Source organism: Musa acuminata, chromosome BXJ3-1 (genome assembly GCF_036884655.1).
Source record: "Musa acuminata AAA Group cultivar baxijiao chromosome BXJ3-1, Cavendish_Baxijiao_AAA, whole genome shotgun sequence".
Taxonomy (NCBI): Eukaryota; Viridiplantae; Streptophyta; class Magnoliopsida; order Zingiberales; family Musaceae; genus Musa; species Musa acuminata.
The window spans coordinates 39,174,673-39,195,088 of record NC_088349.1 but is presented as its reverse complement, the minus strand read 5'-3'; positions in this window follow the sequence as shown (position 1 = coordinate 39,195,088).

Sequence of the window (20,416 nt, the reverse complement as noted above, 5' to 3'; positions counted from 1 at the left end):
GCCTATAATTATGTTATAATTATACGAGAAGGCGTAGTGGGAGCGTGGAAGCGATAGCGGGACCCACGAGACGGACGATCGCGATGCATAAAGATGCGTCGAGATGCCAACGGAACCGACAAGGATGAGATGGACGATTATAGGGCATAGAGATGCACTACTGCACACATAGATCTTGATGTGAGTGATTAGACCCACTGGCTCAGGCCTGATCACATTAGGTTGTGGTCCATGATCATCTGATGTGATTGCTTTTATACCTACTAGATATGTATATATATATTTGCATGCGATGTAGGTATATATTAAATATATATATGTGTGACATGTCATATTAGGAGACCAAATCATAGAAACCCCTCTCTCGATAATATTAAGTCGGTAAACATAAGGTAATTAGATTGACATATGTGGCTTTCCATAATTATAAGTAGGGACCGATTCTCGGTGTAGGTTGAGTTAGTCGAGTCCCTCGAGGCTCACCTATATCGCGATTCGCTATCTAGCCTATGACATCGAGATGTCACTAGTGACCTGAGGACATGGTATGCTTGGTCGAGTCACTCGAGGGTATATCATCGAATCAAACTCATCTTATAATGATGGTGCTGACTTAATCGAGCATTATGGTTGGTCGAGTCCCTCGAGACCATGGTGATTCAGAGGTCGAATAGGATGGGAATCATAAGGAGTTATGATCGGCAAGAGTTGCATACCTTTTGGGCTTAGTGTGATTGGTCAAGTCCCTCGAGGTTACACTAAGATGCTAATTAGATCCTGATCCCCATTAGAAGTCTATCGGAGACTTCTATTTCACATGCTGAGGGTGTGTCGCGTGACTCGTTAGTAAAATAGTGGGAGCATATTAAGATAGAAGTCCATATCTTGATTGTTTATTTTTTACAAAATCTGCATGTTATTCATTTATGCTAAATCTTTATTTTCAGAAAATATCACTTTCAAATCCCTTACGTGGCATACTTGATGTCAACCGCCTCACTAGTCTAAATTATACAGATTGGCTCCGCAACTTGAGAATTATTCTCATGGCAGAGAAAATCGTGTACGTCCTTGATATAGCGATTCTACGCCCGAGGAAGGGGCAAGCGAGGATGAGATTGCTCGCTACGTGAAGTACATTGATGACTCCACTCTTACTTAGTGCTACATGTTGGGCTCTATGACTCCTGAGTTACATAGACAACATGAAAAGATGGATGCTAGACCCATTCTTCTACATGTCCGCAAACTGTTTGAGGAACAGGGAAGGACTTAGCGATATGAGATATCCAAGAGCCTCTTCCACGCTAGGATGACTGAGGGGACACCGGTTTATAACCATGTCCTAAAGATGATTGAGTGAATAGAGAAACTCACAGGTCTAGGAATGGTCCCAGAGGATAACTTGTATGTGGATATTGTGCTTTAGTCCCTAAAAGATTCCTTTTCACAGTTCATAATAAATTTTAATATGAACAAGCTTGAGGTGACTCTCCCATAACTCCTCAATATGTTGAGGGAGGTAGAGAGCACTATCAAAATGGAGAAGTCAGTTCTCTATATTGGTGAGATCAGGAAGAAAAGGAATGCAGAAAAGTCCCTTAAGAAGGGCAAGGGCAAAGGCAGAACAGGTAAAGCAAAGGTTACTAAGAAAGACATGGCAAAGGACAAAGGCCAGTGCTTCCACTATGGCAAAGATGGGTACTGGAAGAAGAACTACAAAAAGTACCTTGTAGAGAGGGCGAAACAAAAGCTTAGAGAAGCTTCAAGCATATTCATGATCAGTCTCCATTTGTCAGACTCTTATGATAACACATGGGTATTGGATATCGGTAGTGCTTATCATATATGTAATTCATTGTAGGTTCTAGCAAGGCCTAGGAGACTAGAGAGAGGCAAGATAAACCTTAAGATAGGCAACGGAGTAAAAGTTACCATAGTAGCTGTTGGTGAGGTCGCCCTACATCTGCCTAGTGGATCAATTATTGCATTATATGCAAGTTATTTTGTTCATTCTATTATCAAATAATTATCTCCATTTCATATTTGACAATTAGTGGATATAAATTAGTTTTTTAGAATAATAATTGTTTGATATTATTAGATGATGAGATCATCATAAAAGAAACATTGCATAATGGTTTGTTTATGCTGGACACTACTCCACATATCATGAATGTAAGTGTGTCTAAGAGGAAATAAGATGAGGTGAACAGTGCATACCTGTGACATTATAGGCTAAGTCACATCCATGAGGGAAGGATTCAAAAGTTGCTAAAGGATGGATATCTAGATCCATTCGACTATGAGTCATATGCAACTTGCGAGCCTTGCCTTCGTGGAAAACTAACCAACTCTCCATTTAGTGGAATTGGAGAGAGAGCCACTGAGCTACAGGAACTTATACATAGTGATGTATGTGAACCCATGTCAACTCATACCATTGATGGTTACTCCTACTTCATTGCCTTTACTGATGATTTCTCAAGGTATGGATATGTGTACTTAATGAAGTACAAGTCTGAGGCCTTTGAGAAATTCAGATAGTATAAGAATAAAGTGGAGAACCAGATTGGAAAGAGTATCAAGATTCTTCGATCAGATCGAGGAGGTGAGTACTTGAGTACAGAGTTCACCTAGTTCCTCAAGGACTATGGGATATTATCCCAATGGATACCTCCTTATACACCTCAGCTCAATGGCGTGTCTAAAAGGAGGAATCATACACGGCCTAGGATGGAGCCAAAAAGTGTCTCATCCTAGGTTATCGGGGCACTTACAGTACCACGACCATTATTGAGTGGTACCATTGGCTACATATAGACACTAGATGATACTGCTGCCTAGTCTAGGCAGTACGATCGCTTGACAGAGCCTTGAAGACCAGGCTCTGGCGGTACCACCACCTAGACCACTTAGGAGGCTGAGCCTTAGGCGGTGCCACCGTCAGCTCTAGCGGTGCCACTATCAGCCCTGGCGATGCCACTGCTTGGGCCAACTAAGGATAATTGAATGGGCCAAATAACATGCCCAATTCAATACTAATTCAGGCCCAATTGGCCCCTAATTAAATTAGTATGATTTCTCTTAAAACTAACTCAATTTGAAACCCTAACTATAATAATTAAGGCTAAAATAATTATGATACAAGGAATCTAAGTTGTCCGATACGTCAATTGTTCAACCGAACTCTTGGTGAACTTCTGGCAAACTCCTAGCGATCTTCCGACGAGCTTTCAGTGAACTCCTGGCAAACTTTCGGCAAGCTTTCGATGAACTCCTGGTGAACTTCTAGTGAGCTTTCACTACATCATCCAATCCTTCAGTGTATTACCCGATTCATCCTGCCCGATGCCGAATCATCGACTCCAGCTCAACATTGGATTCCTTTTTAATCATTTTGTCTATCTCATGATCATAGTTAGTCCTGCATCACTTATCTCAATACATGGATTAGATCATTAATTCACCAATTGATTTTATTAGAGATTCAACAATCTCCCCCTTTTTGATGATGACAACCAATTGATGACAGAGTTAATCTTAACTCCCCCTATCTATATGCCATATTGAGATAAGACAAACTTAAATTAAAAAAAAATCATAATCTTTGAATTTAAATGAAACTATTTCGATCATAGTGATCAAATATAATATATCATATTCAAATTATGCATCATTATAGCTTCAAATTATCAAAATGTAACATGCACAATGTCAAAACATTACAACTCATCAATTCATGCATGATACCAAAAATAAATCAACATTGCTTTGGCCATAACATACTTGATACTAAAGCATTCATCATTTCATACATTGCATCATATCAAAGTGTGCAGAACATCTTGTATGGTAACATTAAAGAGTATATAGAAGAATCCATTGCATCATATCAAAGTGTGCAAAACATCATGCATGGTAACATTAAAGAGTATATGGAAGAATCCATCACATTATATCAAAGTGTGCAAAACATCATGCATGATAACATTAAAGAGTATATGGAAGAATCCATCAACTTAATTCTACCCCCTTTGTAATCAACAAAAAGAAGACATATATAAGCTATTCAGATGGTGGTAAATTGAAATGCCTAAATAGAGTATTAAGCTGTCGATGAATTTGCTATATCTTGGTTAAGATTTGATCTTGACATAGTTCAATTCAATCCAATCAAGTCACTATGGCATCGACAGATGAGATGGGTGCTGGCTCTGTTGGAGGTGTTGCCTCAAAGGGACTAGTAGGAGGTGATTGACTTTTCCTATATATAGGTGTTTCTGCTTCTAGTTCAAGTGGGGGAGGATCAGTCCTCCTAGGGAATCTAGTCCAAACCTCATTTCTTACTATACATCTTAATCTTCTTAATAGGTTTCTATTTATAATATTAAATCTATCTAGTTTCAAAGTTTTTTTGTCTCGTGGAATGGCTGTTATGTGCATGCATTAGTTTAGTAATCAAGCCACCATATGGAAGCATCATATCTTTTCTTGATAGTTCAATCATGTTTTACCATATCATATATCCAAAATAGTTATCATGTCCTCCCATGATCCAATACATTATTCCTAATTCCATTTGACTAACTTCATCAGGTATTGTTTTGGAAGTAAAATACTTATCATGATGTGATGAAGCAATTTGTATTGAAAAGTAGCAAATGTTCATAACTTTTTGAATCGATAGACAAATTTGGGTTACAAAAAATGGTGCCTATAGCCTCGGGATATGTGATTCAAATCGATTCTATCCCATTATCCCCTAAAATAACATATTCTTTTCTTACGAATGCCTATTAGGTTACAAATTACACTATCCATAATGGGTATGTGTTGAATCTCAGATTTTGATGATGAAATCAATTAGTAAATTATTTGACCTAATTTATGCGTTGAGATAAGTATGCAGGATTAACTACGATAGTGGTAAGGCGTAAAGCAGATAATGGGTTGGAGTTGAAGATTTGGATGATATACCGGGAGCTCGCTAAGAGCTCATTTGAAGATCGCCGAGAGTTTATTGGAAGATCTCCGAGAGTTTGTGTTGGGAAATCTTAGGGGCGACATCACATGTGCAGCTCAAGAACAAGAACAAAATCCCCTATTCCCAAAGAGATATTCGTCGTCGTGCGTAGATTAGTATGCAAAAATCCATGAAACTCAAAATTACATATAGAGTAGATTGTATTACCAAGGGAGATCGTACATCCCTAAATCTTTATAGATCTCTAGGAGAGGGTGAAGGAGGTCAAGCATCCTCCTCTCTAGTAGTGATCCACACAGTAGGGTTGCGACGACGCTCCTCAAAACTCTAGACCTGCTCTGAGGTAGAGAGGGGGAGGAGAATAGAAGAGGCAAGCAAAGACTCTAGCCTATGAACCACTGAATCCCTCCTATTTATAGAGGTCCCCTGTCAAACCCTAATGGATACTCCCCTATTAGGTATTAGATCTGCATCCAACTACCCAAGCCTCTTAGATTAGTGGATCACTATCCAATAATCTCTTATGGACTCTTATTGGATCTCATCCATAGGATCCAATAATTTAGGGGCTTATTAGATATCTAATAAGTCAGGGGCTCCGACGGATATCTCATATCCGAACCTCTACTCATCGTAATGCCTACCATATGTGTGTGACCCTCTAGGCCCAATATCAAGGTGGTTGTAAGTCATACTTGTCAGAACTCCATTTGGCTCAGTGAATTATTATCTACATAATAATTCACTTGACTCATCGACTATGGACGTACTAGGCCACTACGTCGTAGTCCCCAAACGATACAGGAGAATCTAATCTATTGGACCTATCTATCCTCAGTTACCGTGTACCTATAGTCCCTTATCCATCTAATATCTTAGAGACCATATATTGGGTATGGTGTTGTCAGACCCATATGGTTTCTACTCGAGTCTCGCTCTAATCGGATTCTCTTGGAGAACTTTTTCTCTCAATCCAATTGACCATAACTAGGGATTTATCTAAGCAAGAACACATGGGATATTCCTCTTATGACGTTGAGAGTGGATGATCCTCTATCGACACTCAATAGCCCTCGTAAGGTCGATTGATACTCCCAATGATCAGTTGTACTAGATCTGGGACATCCAAACCTATATTTAGTATCAAAAAATGGAGCACTCATACAAGACATCCTTAGTGTCTCAAGTCTAAGGACCATATACATCACTGGGACTACAGAATTGCTGTTTGACAATAAGGCATCATCAACCATCTAGTATTTTGTAAGCGGATCAATTAGTGAACTCATTCTCCAATGAGCACCTGTATTGTATCCCTAGTGTCCCCACACGAGCAGCTATGGGACCAGCTGCATCCATCATATAGATGGGTATACAGCATACCAGTCTGTCCGGTTATCTCGATGTCCCTCTCGAGTAACCTATAACCGGGATTATTTAGGATCTATGTTTAAAGGTGAATCGATCTCATTATTGTGATCTCATCACTATCAGATTCCCATTACATAGATCCAAGGACATCACAATATATGCATACATATATGTAGTAGTCAATATAAAGTGATAAATACCAAAATATAATAAGCAAATATATTCTGTGTTAAGTCACACGTGCGATCACTCACGTGATTGGCTTGCTAGGCACCTATAACTAGCAATCTCCCACTTGACCTAAAGCCAATCACCTATGTGTCTGATCCCTATCAGACCCCTATGACACTCAAAGATAATCTGAGACAATGGTTTTATTAGTGAATCTACAATGTTATCTTCGGATGGAACTCTTTCTACTACTACATCTCCTCGGGTCATGATCTCTCTAATAAGTTGGAACCTCCTCAGAATACTTTTGATGAGACCTCGGTTCCCTTATTTGAGTAATCGCCCGTAGTTGTCACAATATAAGTAATCAGCTCCTCGCTAGTTGGCCCGACTCCTAGATCTGTGATGAACTTCTTCATCTAGACTCCCTCCTTTACTGCCTCTACCGCAGTAATGTACTCCGCCTCTGTGGTCGAGTCAGCTATAGTATCTTACTTGGAACTCTTCTAGCACACTGCTCCTTCATTCAAGGTATACACATACCCTGAATTTATCTTATTATCATCAACATCAGACTGAAAACTTGAGTCTGTATAGCCTTCAACCCTGAGGCTACTATCTCCATATACTAGTAAAAGATCCTTAGTCCTTCTTAAGTACTTAAGGATATACTTTACTGCTTTCCAGTGCTCCAAGCCTGGATCCGCCTGATACCTGCTCGTGACACTCAAAGAATATGCTATATCAGACATGATACATAGGATGGCATACATGATAGACCCTATTGCTGAGTCATAGGGTATCCTATCCATGTTCAATCTTTCTTCAAGAGTCTTTGGGGACATACTCCTAGAAAGCAATATCCTATGTCTCATCGGTATGAGACCTCTCTTGGAATTTTTCATGTCAAACCTTTTGACAATGGTTTCTATGTACATGGACTAGGACAAGCCAAGCATCCTCTTGGAACTATCTCTATAGATCTGAATCCCCATGATATAGGATGCTTCCCCTAAGTCCTTTATGGAGAAGTGTCTAGATAACCAAGTCTTTACTGTGGATAGTATTCCTACATCATTCTCAATGATTAAGATGTCATCCACATATAACACCAAAAAGGTGACAGCGCTCCCACTTACCTTCCTATACACACAAGGCTCATCTTCATTCTTAACAAAGTCATAAAATCTTATTGCCTCATCAAATCTTATGTTCTAACTTCAGGAAGCTTACTTTAGTCCATAAATGGATCTAAGCAACCTGCACACCTTATCTAGGTAGTCCTTGGACACAAATCTCTCGGGTTGTATCATATACACCTCCTCCTCGAGATTTCTATTGAGGAATACAATTTTCATATCCATCTATCAGATCTCATAATCATAGTATGCTGCAATAGCCAATAGAATTTGGATGGATTTTAGCATTGCTATGGGTGAGAAGGTTTCGTCATGGTCAACACCTTGCCTTTGACGATACCCCTTAGCCACTAGCCTTACTTTATACGTCTCTATCTTTTTATCTACTTCGATTTTTTTCTTAAAGATCCACTTGCAACCGATGGGTACAATACACTCGGGCGCATCAACTAGGTTCCAAACCTTATTGGAGTACATAGAATCCATCTCAGAATTCATGGCTTCTTGCCACTTCCCGGAGTCTATACTCATAATAGCCTCCTCGTAGGTTTGAGGAATAATATTCTCAACATCCTCTCCTCTAATATGTCCCACGTATCTCTCAGGTGGATGAGATACTCTGCCGAACCTACGTAAAGTTAGAACTTGTATATTAGGTACTTGAACAGACTCGGACTATAGAGTGATGCTTGAGCTAGGTTCTCCAACCTCGCTCAACTCTATCATGCCCCCACTGTCTTCGCCAAGAATGTATTCCTTCTCAAGGAACATCGCTCTCTTGGCTACAAAGACCTTTTGGTCCTCGAGATGATAGAAATAATAGCCATAAGTTTCCTTGGGGTATCCCACGAACTTACACCACTTTGTCCTCGATTCTAACTTATCAGGGTTGTGTCTTTTAACGTGAGTAGGGCAGCCTCAAATCTTAACAACCTTATGATCAGGCTTCTTCCCTTTCCATTTCTCAAATGGTGTAGACACTACTAACTTAGTTGGAACTCTGTTCAGAATGTAAGCTATGGTCTCTAGAGCATATCCCTAGAATGAGATGGGTAGGTCAACGAAACTCATCATGGATTATACCATATCTAATTCTAAAGTCATTGGGGCCTATAAATACCCCACTCTTTCCTATATGAAAGAACACAAAAGTGTGAACAAAAAATCTTAAGATTTTGGGTTATAAAATTGCTAAGTGTCCTCCTCCCTTTCTAGTTTTGTAATCATTCAAGAAGAGGTGTGAGGCTTGTCTCCTAAACTCGTGAAAAAAAAAAAGTATTGTAAGAGGGTGGCTGGTCTTTGTCCATTGAAGGAAGACCATTAGTGGACGTCGGTAGCCTCAACGGAGGAGGAATAAGGAGTGGATATAGGTCACGATAATCGAACCACTATAAATTCAGTGTGCACTCTCTTTTTGCTCTTCATTACTATTATTCTCTGTTTTTAATTACTTATTATATTTACTTCAAGTGAAACATACTTTCTATATCAATTCGGATATGGGTTTCATCAAATAAGCTTTTCAAAACCATTAAAGCATTAATTCACCCCCCCTCTTAGTGTTGACTCGATCCTAACACTTATTTGGTTTTTGGTTTTGAAGCTACTCTTTTCATAATTGATATACATTACAAATCTTATCTATAACAAATTTAATTTTAGGCATTTATTTTATAATTTTTTTAGTTCTAATTTAAGAAATCAATTTCATGCTAGCATATCCTAGTCACATATGCCAAAGCCATGGATCATCATTTAAAGTTGAAAAGTAAGTTACGTCATGAAGGTCATCAAGATCAATAGTGTAAACATTATCATTTCTAATACTATCAATATTTATTTCTATTATCTATGATAATTCAAATTTAACTTTATATCTTTTATCATAAAGTTAGTTATTTTTTATTAAATTATATTTTAAATCATCTACCAAAAATATATCTATAATCAAAAGACTTGATTTGTTACTAATATTTTCGATGCCACTAGTTTTTTTCTTTATTATTATCTTCGAAGGTGATGTATCCTTTATTTCACTTTGAGAAGCTTACATGATCTCCAATTATATATCTTGAGTATTCACTATCAAGATAACATATTTTGCTCCTAGCTCTTGCTCGAAGAATATACCTATAAGGAAGAAAAGATTGATTTTAATACTAATTTAATTTTGGATCCTTCAATATTAAAATTACCTTTCTTGCCTTAGCAATTGGATTTAAAATGCCTTTTGGAACCCAAACAAATTTAATGTATATGTTAATATTTTTTTATGATATCAAGAATAAGCATAGGGACCATGTTTATCACAAAAGTTGCATATACCTTTAAATGAGGTGTTTGCTCTTGGGATATGTAAGGTTAGTCTTTCAACAAATTTAGTTATATCATATTTGATTTTGTTGGAATAAAAACTAAGCCCTTCTCTTTTAAAAGCTTGAACTTGCTTAGCTAAGATCATATCAAATGATTTAATTTTAATATCAAATTCAACTAGAGCTTGTTTTAAGAACTTATTTTCCTTCTTATGTTGAAGATGAAAAGATTTTGAGTTTTCATATCTAGTGCAAGAAATAAAAGATTTTGAGTTACATTTGTCGTAAGCATTTTTTCGTGCATTAAACTAACTAGTAAGTAAAACATGATTTTTTTAATAAACTGTATTTTTAACTAATCTTTTTAAATTCATTATATAAGTCATGAAATGCTTTAAGTTCTTTATACGATAAAGAGATTTTGGAGGAATTAGTTACCTTATCGTTGAATACCATAAAAATATAATTTGCTAATTTTTCATCGATAGCTACTCTTGTTAGGAATAAGTCGGCACTAAGAGAAGGGGGGGGGGGGGGGGGCTGTGGGGTGGGGGGGTAGTATGAATTAATGCAACGGTAAAAATTACGTTAGTTCTAAAAATTCTTCATATGAAAAAATCGATTTCGGAAAGATAGCTTGAAAACGTACGAAAGAGCTTAGTGGATGTAAAGTAAGTAAGTAAATAAAGTGGTTTGCAGTTAAAGTAATTACTCAAGACGAAACGCAAATTAGATTTTTATAGTGGTTCAGTCGTCGTGACCTACATCCACTCCGTCGATTCCTCTTCCGTCGAGGCCACCGGCATTCACTATCAGTCTTCCTTCAATAGGCGAAGACCAACAACCTTTTACAGCTCTTTCTCCTTTTACTGGATTTAGGAGATAACCCTTACACCCCCAATTACTCCTCTCTCAAACTATTCTAGCACTTAGAAGAAGGAGAGGAGTCCACACAAGATTGCAGTAGTGTTTTCTTTCTTTTTCACTCTCAATGCTTGTGTGTCTTAACTAGAGATGAGAAGGGTATTTATAGGCTTCAAGTTGATTCAAACTTGGAGCCTAAAAATATCTCATCCTGGGTCTCCCGGGTACGGGCGGTACCACCGCCAGTGTTAGTCTAGCACTAACATTGCATTAGGCAGTACCACCGCCCAGTCTAGTGGTACCACCGCCTAACACTAGGTGGTACCACTGCCCAAACTAGCGGCACCACCGCCTGTAGTCTCTCGGAGACTGTGTCTAGGTGGTACCACCGCCCAGACTGACGGTATCACCGCCTGACACATTCTCGGAGATTATGCCACGACGGTGTCACCTCTTGGGTCACTGTTTGGGCCTTTTCATTGGGCCCAATATAGTTCATACATGGGCCTAATTGGCCCCTAATTGGGTTGGCCCAATTCCAATCCCAATTATGTGCTAACTATGAATTCTAAGACATTTACTAAGCTAAACATGTTCGTAAGTCTAGTTTCTTCCGGCGAGCTTCCAACGATCTTCCAACGAACTTCCGACGAACTCGTGATAATGTTCCAACTGACTCCCGGCAAGCTCCTATACTTCACAATGATCTTCTTGGCAAGTTTTGATGAGCTTCTTTGGCAAGCTCTTGGACTTCTCGATCAATTCCGGTAGAACTTCCGACGAACTCTCGAACTTCCAACGAAATCGCGTTCTTGACTTCGGGACTTCATTTAGCTTTATGCCTTGCTATCATAGTTAATCTTGCACACATAAAATACACTTCAATCTAGACAATTATTACTAAGTATGAATCATGTTGTCCGGCATGTCATTGGTCCATCAACGCTTCGTTCGATTCTTTGGCGCATCGTTCTCTCTTGCGGCCTATTGCCTAATCGGTCAGTTGACCTCCGTAACTCTGATATCCTTGGCACAATATCTGCTCTTCTTGGCCCGATGCACAAAACCATGGCCCGAAGCCTTTTGTCGATACGTCGACTAATCCTTTGGCCCGACGTCCAATCTTCTGACATGTTTCTCCAGCCCAACATGATTCTTCCGCTTTAATTGTCTCTCCCTAATCGAAGCATCCTGCATCACTCAAAATACAGATTAAATCATAAATACTTATTAATTATTTTCATCATCAAAATCTGAGATTCAACAACTCTTCCACATCAAGCTCACTTAATTCATCCTATACAACTTTAAGTATCTTTTTTTTTCTTTAGGAATGATGACTTATTCTTCGATTGTAGACATTTACTCTTAAAGTACCTGAAGTTTTTGGTAGTCATAGTATATAATAGCATCTTTATTAGGCTCACTTTTAATTTTACATTCTCTTCTTGCTTGATTTATCTTATCTTTCCTCATGATTTTTTTAAATTTTTTTATAAAAATGTCATGTCTTCATCTTTATCACTTAAACTTTCGCTTGAGTAATCTTATTTGCATTTAAGAGTAATATTCTTCTTTTTCTTTTATAAGTTTTTCTTTTCTTTATCATGAGTTTTTATATAATTTTATAGGTTATTAAAGGTCCTATGAGTTATTTAAGAAAAGAAACAGAAGGCTGTTCAAATTTTTAGTTTCTTAGATCGTCATTATTTTTGGATCCTAACTCTTGGGAAGTAAGCTTAAAATCTTGCTCACAAATTCAAGATTAGTATAACGTTTACCAAGTGTTTTTAATCCATTGTTGACATTCGTAAGGTGGATGTACATGTTACTAATAGACTTGCTTGGCTTTATTTTAAATAACTCATGACTATGACCAAGATGATTAATTTTAGATTTTTTTACTCTATTAGTTCCTTCATGTGTAAATTCAAGGATATGCTATATATCGCGTATGGTGTTATAAGTGTTAGGATCAAGAGCACTAAGAGGAGGGGGGGAGGGGTTTGAATTAGTGCAGCGGAAAACTTTCGACGTTTAAAACTGCGCTCGTACGATAAAAATGATTTCGGTAAGAAAGCTGATTCGGAAATCACTTTAACTTAGATTAGGCAAAGTGTAGTTAAAGTAAATCTATGGAGGCAGTTTGCAGTTAAGATAGAGAACATAAAGTAAAAGCAAACTGAGATTTAGAGTGATTCGGTCAATCTTGACCTACATCCACTTTTGGCTTCCTCCTCCGATGAGATCACCGATGTTCACTAGAGGCCTTCCTTCAATAGGTAAAGGCCAATCACCCTTTTATAGTTTCACTCCTTTTGACGGGCTTAGGAGACAACCATTACAGAAATTTCTCTCCTCTCTTGAAAGATCAAAACTTGGAAGAAAAGAGAGAGGAGAACTTCTAGCCTTTACAATACTTTTGAGCTCTAAAAATCATAGAGTAAGATTGGATTTTCAGTGCCCTTTCATGCAGGAAAGGGTCGGGTGTATATAGGCCCCGAACTGGTTTGAATTTAGAGCTCAAAAATGTCTTTTCCTGGATTTTAGGGGTCCTAGCGGTACTACCTCGGGGCGATACAACCGCTTGGCAGCTCGGAGACTGAGCCTCTGGGTGGTGCCACCGTCGGACTGGGGTGGTTGCACCGCTCAGATTTCTAGGAGATTGAGCTCCTGGGCGGTGACACCGCCGACCCAGGCGGTGCCACCGTTGGCCAGGAAATCTAGGTCCGAATGGGTTGATCCATTCGGCCCAATTTGGGTCTATCAAGGGCCCAATTGCCCCCAGATTAAGTTAATGGGATCACCTCCCATTCCTAACTTAATCTACATGCTAACTATAATATTTCTTAAGACATTTACTGCAACTTGCTCTGGTGCATCAATCGCTTCTTCCGATGAACTTCCGACGAACATCCGATGAACCTTCAGCGATGCTCCGGTGGACTTCCGGCCAACTCCTAGACTTGCGATGATCCACTTGGCGAGTTCCGATGAGCTTCTTTGGCAAGCTCCTGGACTTCTCAGATTTGTTCCCGCAGAACCTCCGACGACCGTCCGGACTTCTGTTGAACTCTCGAACCCCCAACGTGATCATGGTCTTGACTCCGGTGCTACTCCTACTGCATGTCTTTCTTCCATCGTAGTTAATCATACATATGTAAAACAAAACTTCGATCGAGACAATTAATCCTAAGCAATTAATCAAATTGTCCGGCATGTCATTGGTCCCTCGACGCTTCATCCGATTATTTGGCGCATCGTCCTCTCCTGCGACCTATTACCCAATCGGTCAGTTGACTCCGCAACTCCGATATCCTTGGCACAATACCCGCTCTTCTTGGCCCGATTCCTTAGTCCATGGCCCAAAGCCTTCTGTCAATACGTCGACCGATCCACCGACCCGATGTCCAATCTTCTAACATATTCCTCCGGCACAACATGATTTTTCCTGCTTTAATTGTCTCATCCTAATCGAAGCATCCTGCGTCACTCAAAGCACAGATTAAAACATAAACACATATCAAGTGGTTTCATCATCAAAATATGAGATTCAACAATCTCCCCCTTTTTGATGATGACAACTACTTGATGACGGAGTTAAACTTAACTCCTGGAGTTTAAACAAACTCTCCCTATCAATATGCCATAGAACCTTGAATTCAAACTGAATTCAAGTAATTGCAATATTCATCATGAATACTTGCAATATGTCATCATGAACTTATGCATAACATCATACTTCTCCCCCTTTGTCATCAACTTATTGCATGAAAAACATAATATCAAGTTTTATCATCATGCAGTTTTGAAGCTAGAAAATTTAGCAAGTGTTACATCATGCTTAGAAGCTAGAAATTTAGAGATGTTCAAGAAAGCAACTCTTGCAAGTTTTATAATATACAAGCTAGCAAATTCAAAGATATGCAAGTTGGCATATTTGCTTTTCTTGAGATAGGCACGATAGCACATTTTTGCATTTTCTTGAGATTTCAAGCTAGCAATTCTCGGTGATGTTCAAGATAGCAATTTCTTCTCTTTTGAGAAGTGTAATTTTTGTTTTCTTCTTGAATTGTGCAAGCTAGCTATCTCCCCCTTAGTCATTGTCAAAAAGAAGGCAAGACTCTTTCTAAAGAAGGGAAGACCCTTTATGTCAATTTCTAAATTATGACAAACATGAGTAATCATTCTTATTTTAAAATTTCATAATTGAGATAAACCTTGAATTCAAATTAAGGCAATTTTAATCATGATTCACATCATATGCAATACATCACATACATCATAATAAAAAGTATAAGTATTGCATGCATCATTTTAGCAACAAATCGTAGCATTTCATCACATGACAAGATATCAGCAAGTAAAATTATGATGCAAGTTCTTGATATCTTAATATGATGCAAACATGGCATATGGTAATCATAGCATTTCGATCATCAATTTATCATATATTTCGATGCAAGCTTCTTTTGATATCTTAACATAATTTAAATTTAAATATGGCACTTATAGCTTCAATTCATATATTTCTCATTTAAATAGGGCACTCAGTATCAATTCATATATTTCTCCCCCTTTGTCATCAACAAAAGGAGAAGTAGCTCTAGCTATTTTAAAAGATATGCAAGTTTTTGTAACATGAAGCTAGATTTTCATCACAACATATAAGCACAAAAGCATAGCAAGATTCTTAAGTTCAATCATGGCAATTCAACACTTGCTTCTTGTAAAAGATTGCACTTTACTTTTCTTTGCATGTTCTAACTAGCAAAAGCTTTCTCCCATTTGTTTTTGTTGAAAAGAAGGGAAGAGTACAAGCTAGCCAGCATTTGCCTTGAGCTAGCAATCTTTCTCCCCCTATGTCATTGCCGAAAAGAAGGAGAGGAACCAATGATTTAGACTTTTACATAAACTATGAATTTGCATCAATCAATATTTCAATCATCACATGATACATACAAGATAACAATGCAAAAAAATCAGGTCATGAAAGACATCAATTGTTAAATATGATATGATAATAGTCTCAAAAATTTCAATTTGCGGTACATGTGATACATTGCGATACACTAAAAAATTTAATGCCATGCTTTTAAGGATATCAACCTATTTTTGATACAAAGCATGGTAAGAGTAATTATATTGTAAGTTTTCTAAGTTTTATACTTTTTGCTTCTTTCGAGATAACAATTCTTTACTTCTCTTTAGATTGCAAGATTTGCAATTCATTGGTAGTGTTCATGATAGCAAGTTCTTTCAATGAAATGATCGAGCTAGCAAATTTTCCTTCCTTTGAAATATGCAGGCTAGTAAACTAACTCCCCCTTTATCATTATCGAAAAGAAGGGAGAAATCAATGGCTAAAAAAATTTTAATCATTATACAAGCCATATTACAAAATCATGTCATGATATCAAGAAAATTCAAGAATGACATGATTCATTAGACAAATCTTTTTAATAGAGCAAAAGAATTATACAACCACGGATCATGATTAAAATATATCAATATCATAGATCAAGTCATGATTTGTGATTCATCATAAAGCAAATTAATTTTCAATCATCACATAAGGCATTTAAAGAATTTTTGAAATATAGGAGAATGATTAATTTAAGCATGCAATATTTCAATCAAATTCAAGTCATGAATACCAATATTTTCATATTGTGAGTATCAATTCATGAATACCAAAAGATATTATTTGTGATTCCAATTTTGCAAGATCAAGATTATGATTTAGATAAAACTCATTCAAATCATATCGTTAACTTAAAACTCATAATCAAGTCATCAAAATCAATTTCGAGATTCATAAAATATCATGAAATCATTAATCTCGATCAGATGGGAAAAGCATTTTTTAAGTGATTCTTTTTCATCTAAACATGCCTTAGTCTTTATATACCAAATCAAGATAAGCATGAAAGTTCAAGACGTAAAGGCAAAATCTTATAAAACAACTCATCAAGCAAGATTTTAAACATCTATTTTCAAGCCATATAAAGAGTAAGTCAAGGACTCAATTATCTCATGTCATGAATTCCAATAGGGAGATATAACATGATTGAAGTATTGAACATGATTCATATTTAAAATGTGTCTCATGTCATAAGTATGAATCAAGCATTTGTGAAATCCGAAATCATCCTCAAAGTCACATTCAATAAATTCATACATGACAAGCATAGATTTATTGAAAAGTCGATAAGATAGAGGATCACATTTCGTTTTTATAAATTTCTATTCATGTGATTTGCTTCTTATAAGTATGCCTTTACCTTTAATAAAACAAGTGTCAACATTTAAGATGGAAAAGTAAATTTTATGAAACAAATCATCAAGCATGATTCCATGATAACATCCTTTTAATATCTTGATATTCATCATCAAGTATGATTTCAAAAAGTATGTTCAAGGGAAATCATTAAGACCAAATGCATGATACACTCATTTATTTTCAAAATATTCATCATGTTTATTTTCATGAGATTCACAACATTGGTAAAATAAATTCATTAATCTCAATAAGATAGAAAATTCATTTCCATTTCATATAATTGATTTCATGTGAGGGTATTCAAGTCTTTTATGAAAACATGGATCATCATTTAAAATTAAAACATAAGTTTCGTCATGAAACTGTCAAGACTAAATACATCATGATATCACATCTATCATAAAAAAACTATCAAGAAATTCATACATAGATGTACATGCACTATGTCATCTTAATATGTCATGAGAATGTCATCTTAATTCGTCATAAAAATGATTAGACCAAAAACATGTTAATCTAAAATGAGAGTTTCAAATCAACATTTACTTCAAAAACTCATGCATGCCATAAAATCATCAAGATACACATGCATGGATTAATCCTAAGTATTATCACATATCATATAATTATCATCCCTAATGTTGCATACATCATTCAACATTTCAAAACATAACATGCATGAAACCTTAGCAATACACTTTTCATGATCAAACTTTTAATTTTTCAAAGATGCTAAAAAGAAAAACATGATATAATTTTTGAAAAATAATTTTTTATTTCCTATTCTTACTATCTAAATTAAGCACTCATGAAAAACTTCAAGTAATTTCAAAATAATTCAAGAGAGTTGAGTTACTTACCTTGTAGTCGAAGCCCGTCAAAGCCCAATTTGTCGTTTCACCTTTGGAAGTTCTTGATTCATCCTTGGTTGCCTTCCTCTTCTTTGGCCTCTTCCTCCGTTCAAGTTCATTGTTTATTTTAGATTTTTGTTTAATAAACTTATTAAGATTTAGTTTTCGAATTTCAAGTTCATCATTGTCCTCATCACTTGAGTCATCGCAAGTGGTATTCATTTGTCCGGAGTTCTAAATCCTTCATATTCTTTGGAAGGTGGTTCAAGTGCTCATCGGGTTCAAAATGTTCCAAAAGTGTCATTTCATAGGTCATTAATGACCTGATTAATTCTTCTAATAGAAAATTATTTAAATTTTTTATCTCTTGTATTGTGGTTATTTTAGGATCCCACATTTTTGGAAGGGATCTTAAGATCTTGCTTACGAGATCAAAATTTGAAAAAGATTTACCAAGAACTCTTAGATTATTGATGACATCCGTGAAACGGGTGTATATGTCACCTATAGTCTCGCTTGGTTGCATTCGAAAATGCTTAAAATCATGCAATAAAATGTTAACTTTTGAGTCTTTGACTCTACTGGTTCCCTCGTGTGTGATTTCAAGTGTTCGCCAAATATCAAAAGCCGTTTCACACGTAGAAATCCGATTGAACTCATTTTTATCCAAAGCGCAAAATAAGGCATTCATAGCCTTTGCATTTAAAGAAAAATACTTCTTCTCCAAATCCGACCATTCGTTCATCGGTTTAGAGGGAAGTTAGAAAACTATTTTCAATAATATTCTATAAATCCAAATTCATAAAAATCAAGAAAACTCTCATTCGAGTTTTCCAATGAGTGTAGTCCAATCCGTTAAACAATGGTGGACGAACAACTGATAAGCCCTCTTGAAAGCCATGAAGAGCCATTTCTCTCGGGTGTAAATCTGAAATGAGAAATACCGGGCTTTGATACCAATTGTTAGTGTTGAATCTCGGATTTTGATGATGAAACTAATTGATTGTGTTTAGATGTTTAAAAGCATTTTGAGTGATGCAGGTCTACTCGATCAGGATTAGACAGTTGACACAGGAGGAATTGACGTTGCACCGGAGGAGATCATGTCAAGATATTGGACGGCAGAAGGCTTCGGACGTCGGGCATCAGGCCAAGAGCGAAATTGTGCCAGGGATATCGGGGTTGCGGAGGTCAACCGCCGATTGGGCAACAAGCCGCAAGAGAGGACGATGCGCCGAAGAATCGGACGAAGCGCCAACCAATGACGTGCCAGGCAATAGAATGTCAATTCGCTTTGTAATAATTGTCTAGATCGAAGTAGAGTTTTGGCTTGTGTGTGCAGGATTAACTACGATAACGATGAAGACATAAAGAGAAACAAAGTGTCGGAGTCAAGCACGAAGGATTTGTTGTGAGTTCGAGAGTTCAACGAAAGTCCGAAGGTTCGTCGGGAATGCTGTCGGAACTAGCCGAGAATGAGTAGGGAGCTTGCCGAAGGGTTTTTCGGAAGCTCGCCAGAAGGTTCGTTGGAAGTTCACGGAGCTCACCGAGAAAGATCGGAGCTTGCCGAAGAAGCTCATTGGAACTCGCCAAGATCAAATTGTGAAGTCTAGGAGCTTGCCGGGAGTCCGTAGAATGGTTTCCGAGAGTTCGTCGGAAGTTCACCGGAAGCTCGCAGGAAAAAGTCTCGACTTACGGACTTTGTAATAGCTTAGAAAATGTCTTTAAATTCATAGTTAACACGTTAATTAGGATTAGAATTAGGTGTTAATCCTATAACTCAAGTAGGGGCCAATTAGGCTCGAGTTCAGGCTGGTTTGGGCCAAGTTTGGAGCCCAACCAGTGAGCTGAAATAGTGTAGGTGATGGAACCGCCAGATTAGGCGGTGGCATCGCCTAGAACCCGAGAACCAAGCGGTGGCCCAGCCCAGCACCCGAGAGGTCCAGCGGTGCCACCGCCAGACTGAGTGGTGGCACCGCCAGTACACTATCAGTGTCAGATACTGATAGGCGGTGGCACCGCCAGCCTCAGGAACCAAAGAAAATTCAAATTTTAGAGCCTAAATTTGAATCCTCTTGAGGCCTATAAATACCCCTCAATTCTAAGCTGAGATTACAACTTTTTGAGAAGCAATAGATTGAGAAAAAGGTCTTAGAAAAGTCTTAGCAAGTCTTGTTTTCAATTTGTTAGAGTGTTCACCTCCTTCTTTCTTGCTAAAAATTTGTAAGAGTGTGAACCGCTTGTAAAAGGTTGTAAGAGGGGTATTTATCCTTCCCCTTCAAGAGATTTGCTAGTGGAAGTTGGGAGCCTCATCGAAGAAGGCTTCGCAAGTGGATGTAGGTCGCATAACCGAACCACTGTAAATCGATTTACATATATCTTATTGTCATTTATATTACTGCAAACCATCTTCACTTTGATGCTCTACTTCTTTA